The 5,828-nt window shown below is 34.4% G+C and overlaps 1 pseudogene; it reads left to right on the forward strand.

The window, feature by feature from the left end:
* The first annotated feature begins 398 nt into the window (after positions 1 to 398).
* On the forward strand, positions 399 to 5,828 carry LOC102616284 ((E)-beta-farnesene synthase-like; annotated as a pseudogene).

Below are 5,828 nucleotides of genomic sequence, written 5' to 3' on the forward strand. Positions count from 1 at the left end.
AAAAGAAAATGTTGTTGAAAATATTCAACGTAAGACAACACCAACATTAACGGCATGCGTGCGAACATCGTCGAAAGAAAATGTTGTTGAAAATATTCAACTTAAGACAACACCAACAATAACGGAGTCGATGGAAAATGTTGATGAAAATATTCAACTTTAGACAACACCAACATTAACGGCGTGCGTGCGAACGTCGTCGAAGGAAAATGTTGTTGAAAATATTCAAATTTAGACAACACTTCCTAACAATAGAGATTGTTATGTTAAGGTGACCTAGCTCTCCAAAACTAACCGTGGTTAATTTGGTAGATTAAAAAAGCAGACCCCACTAGAGGTCTTTATCAATTTAAAGCAATAAAATGCAACCTGCAAAACCCATACTTCTGCCCATATAAATACTTGAGAGCACATGCATACCTTCATCACGCCATTGTTAGCTAGCACTTAAAGAAATCGTTAATTTCAATCTTTGTTGTCCGTCTTCAGAAAGATGTCAACTCAAGAAGTTTCATTAGAGAAAAATGTTCGTAACGCAGCAGATTTCCATCCTAATATATGGGGAGACCATTTCCTCACATGTCCTTCTGAGGTCATTAAACATCTCATTACCAATTATATACATTCATAGAACATGCATGCATGCTCATTAGTGTTTTTTTGCATACAGATGATAGATACTTGTGAAATACAAGTATGCAACCCAAGAGGGGGGGTGAATTGGGATTCTAAAAAATTATTCAATTTATTAAATAAAAACTTAATACAATTATAAATCAGATTCAAAGCAATAACAATTAAGATGATCACAATATAAAAAGATAAGGGAAGAGGGATTCAAACACCGAGATTTTTACGTGGTTCGGCCAACCTCGCCTACGTCCACGCCTCCAAGCTTTCCGGGCTTGAGGATTCCACTAAGCAAGCCTCCAAGGCTTCAAATGCTTACACTTGACTTCCAAGGTGTCAATGGGCCTTTACAACAAGAGATTATCCCCAATCTCTTAACCCAAATGTATCCCAACACTTACAATCACTCAAAGTAAAAGATTACAAACTGTTTTGCCTCTCACAATATATAAGATTACACAATGATGCTTAATATGTGAGTAGATGAAGCAAGAATGTGTTCTAAGCTCTATGAAGATTGTATTCTCAAATATTAGCTCAAAATGGTCGTGTTGTGATGAATCTTCTTTGAATTTGAATGAGCTTATTTATACTTGGATTTGAAAATCTAGCCGTTACAAATTGTCGGACAGAAAACGGTTCGCCGTTAACCATTAACGGTTAACCGTTTCGGTTGGTCAAAGTTACCGTTGGGCCAGATTTCAAATAAACGGTTTGCCGTTTAGGATTGCCCCTTCGCCGTTAACTTCCAGAGACCTGCAAGAAGAGCATTTGTTATCCATTTACACTAAACGGTTAAGGACTTGCATGAAGTAACGTTTCTGGATATTATCGGTTAACCGTTTGAAATAATCGGTTAGCCGTTTGTCTCCAGTAACCTGCAAAATGAACATTAGTTAATCCGTTTTCATTTAGCGGTTAAGGGATTGCATAAAGTGGCTTCTCTGGGTATTATCAGTTGACCGTTTAAAATAAACGGTTTGCCGTTTGGCTCCAGTAACCTGCACAACAATTCAGCCTTATCAGTTTTCGTTAATCAGTGCCAGAGGAGGACAACCATCAATTCTGGACGTTATCGGTTAACCGTTTAAAATAAACGGTTCACCGTTAGGTTCCAGTAGCCTTCCCATCTTGGGTGATTTCTGTTAAGCATAACCGGTTAGAGCTTAGGTAATATGTTGCTCTCTGGTGATAATCGGTTAACCGTTTAAAATAAAACGGTTTGCCGTTAATTTCCAGTAGCCTCCCTATCTTTTGTGTTTTCCGTTTTTCATAAACGGTTAGAGGTTTAGGGAAAATGTTTGCTCTCTGGCTGTTATCGGTTAACCGTTTAAATAAACGGTGAACCGTTTATAACCAGAATTGCATTTTAAACCAGTTTTTGCAGAGAATCCTTTTTTTTTTAATTTTAAAGTCCATCTTTTATGAAGCATGAATGGAATGATTACTAAGGCTCTCGTTTATTAAGAAATAGCTCCAATACTTTTATCAAAAATCATTTAAAATTTGTTATCATCAAAATCAATATTATTAACATATTTATGTTAACAACTTGGACTCAACAACAGCACAAAGAACTGGAAGAAGAGGTGAGGAGAATGATGGCATCTGATGCCGATAAACCTGCCCAGAAATTGTGCTTGATTGATGTTGTCCAAAGGTTAGGTGTGGCTTACCACTTCATAAAAGAGATTGATGATGCGTTGGAGAAAATAAGTCATGACCCTTTTGATGATAAAGATGATATCTACATTGTCTCTCTTTGTTTTCGATTGCTCAGGCAGCATGGAATTAAGATGTCATGTGGTAGGAAATCTTTCTTAAGCTATGTTAATTGCAAAATCTTTCCAATTAAATATAAGATGCCGAATTGAGTCTCGATTTCCTGAATTGTTTAATGTGATTAGATGTGTTTGAGAAGTTTAAAGATGATGATGGAAAATTCAAGGCATCATTGACGAATGATGTTGAAGGCATGCTAAGTTTATATGAGGTAGCACACCTAGCCATTCCCGGAGAAGATATTTTAGATGAAGCAATTGTTTTCACGACCACTCACCTTAAGTCAATGGTAACTAATTCTCAGGTAAACTCTACTTTTGCTGAACAAATACGTCATTCTCTCAGAGTTCCTCTCCGTAGAGCCGTATCAAGGTTAGAGTCAAGGTATTTCTTGGATATCTATTCAAGAGACGATTTGCACGATAAAACTTTGCTCAATTTCGCGAAGTTAGACTTTAATATACTGCAAGCAATGCACCAGAAGGAAGCAAGTGAAATTACCAGGTAAATTAATATTCTTCTAACGTGGAACGTAAAGCTTATTTGGTGTTGTTTTGTACTTACCTCCGAGTGTATTTGAGGAAAAATATCTTATTACAATTAATTTTTTTTTAATAATAACACCCAAACATAAAGTTTTATAGTGTAATGAAATTTCAAATATATATTCTAGAATTCTTAATAGTAGTAGTTGTAGGTATTTGTGGGTTGTACTTTTTGTGTGTTGTTTGTTTGTTACGAGGTGTGTGACAAATATTAAATCAGTCTATTAGGAAATTAGGGTAATAGTGTAATTTCCAGAATTTGAGAGCCAATATTTACGAAAAGTTGGTACCAACTTAGAATGGAGGCAAATATCTGAAGTATATAAGGAAGTGAGAATATTCTATCAAAGTTATAACGTTAGGGAGATAATGGTTTATTAGCGAAAATATTCCGAAGTAAATGGTAAAATACAATTTCTTCAAAACTTAATTTCTTATTTTCCTTTTACAGAACAAATTTTCCGAATAAAATTTAGAAGATTCTCGTTTTTCACTTTAAAGATTTCGGCTTTTACCACTTACCCCTTATAATTTTCATAATTCTCATATTACCTCTTGATATCCAAATTTCATTGAAAAAAGAAAAAAAGAAAAGTGGTTTGTTTTGTGAATGGGATGGCTTTTCCTATAAAAGGTTTGACGTCAAGGAGATAATGATGTATTATATGAAAATTGTAAGAGCGTAAGTGATAAATAGGTAAAACAATTGTAAGAGGTACGTAAATATGCCAACACTTTTATCAAAACTTTCAGATGGCTCTAAGTCTTTTAGTGTTAATTAATTTATATATGATAATGAAAAATGAAACCTAATTGTTTCCTTCTCTACGTTTCTCTAATATAAAAGTAACAATTGTTATCTTAACAAACTTATAATGTAAATAGATCTTCAATTTAGCAAACTAGCTGATTTTGATTTGAAATTGAATTTCAGGTGGTGGAGAGATTTAGACTTCCTTAAAAAGCTGCCTTATATTAGAGAGAGAGTCGTGGAGCTATATTTTTGGATGCTAGTGGGAGTGTCCTATGAGCCCAATTTCAGCACTGGTAGAATCTTTTTGTCCAAAATAATATGCCTCGAGACCCTAGTAGATGATACATTTGACGCCTACGGTACCTTTGAAGAGCTCAAAATCTTTACTGAAGCAGTTGCAAGGTTTAAAACCATGCATATATACATGCTTAGAAAGCATTCCATCGCTTATCTATGTTTCAAAACATGCATATTAATAGAATTAATGGATTTGATTTTCAGATGGGACATTGGCCACATAGATGCACTACCAGAATACATGAAATTCATTTTCAAGACACTCATTGATGTCTACAGTGAAGCTGAGGAAGAACTGTCAAAAGAAGGAAGATAAAACAGCATACAATATGCAATACGATCGATAGGCAATTTCATTTCATTTGATTTTGCATTTTAGTTGTTGGCAATGTGCATTATTGTTGACTTCGATTATATTTCTCAGTTTCAAGAACTAGTTATGAAGTACTTCTGCGAAGCGAAATGGTTAAATGAAGGTTATGTTCCGAGCATGGACGAGTATAAATCAGTTTCATTAAGAAGTATCGATTTTTTACCCATAGCGGTAGCTTCCTTCATTTTTATGGGTGATATTGCAAGTAGGGAGATCTTTGAATGGGAAATGAGTAACCCTGACATCATAATAGCCGCAGAAACTATTATCAGATTCCTGGATGACATAGCAGGCCATAAGGTACGTGTTGCTACTCCATCTTATATTATAATAATAATAATAATATCTAATAGAAATACTTGACCATATTAAAGTCAGAAACAAGGTCAAAAGATCAAAAAAAAAAAAACACAAACTTGATTGTAGTTTATTTTGTCATGCATTGTTAATGACATCTTTATTTTTCTTTTTTCCCATCTTTTAACTTATCCCCGATTTTAATATGTCACAAACATCTTATTAGAAACTAGAAGAGAAGAAAAACATGGATTTCAACATATTATTTTTGTCTTTTAGTGTTTTGAAATTCATATTTCTCTGTTTTTTAACGCCCTTTGCATGAACATATATATTTATTCTTAGATTTGGAAATCCTGAATTTAAGACCGGAGTAAAAAAATTTCTATATATATATATAAGTCAATCAGTTCTACAGTTCATTATTAATACTCTTCATTAGGCATATAAGACAATATATAACATAACATATATGCCAAAATGAAAAAAATTAAATTAAAAAAAAAGATGATGGGTATATTTTCTTTTTTCGTTAACCAATAATTTGCAACTGTGATGTAGTTTGAGCAAAAGAGAGAACATAATCCCTCAGCTGTTGAATGCTACAAGAATCAACATGGTGTGTCCGAGGAAGAGGCAGTTAAAGCGTTGTCGTTAGCAGTTGCTAACAGTTGGAAAGTTATAAATGAGGAGTTGCTTCTCAACCCAACTGCGATTCCTTTACCTCTGCTTCAGGTGATTTTTGATCTCTCATGTTCAGCCGACTTTATGTACGGAGACGCTCAAGATCGCTTAACGCATTCAACGATGATGAAGGACCAAGTTGAACTGGTGCTGAGGGACCCCATTAAGCTCTGAAGATTAAAGTAATGTTGCTGATTTCCTATCGTATATTTGAGAAGTTGGTAATAAATTAAGTTGGTGCTTGCTAGTTATTTAGCTAGCTAGTCATGCGTAGCTAGGGGATGTTCAATTGATTAGGCCTATATTCTAGTAAAAATAAAAGGTGTAAGAACGAATCTCCCGCACACCAACTTCATAATAATGTATTTTTTTTCATCTATGTCTGTTTGCTGGGGTGAAGTGCGTGGTAGCCTAAAAAAAAAAGTCTGAGATTAGAATAAACACCAATTCTACTTGCTTGGAATAA

Source organism: Citrus sinensis, chromosome 9 (genome assembly GCF_022201045.2).
Source record: "Citrus sinensis cultivar Valencia sweet orange chromosome 9, DVS_A1.0, whole genome shotgun sequence".
Taxonomy (NCBI): domain Eukaryota; kingdom Viridiplantae; phylum Streptophyta; class Magnoliopsida; order Sapindales; family Rutaceae; genus Citrus; species Citrus sinensis.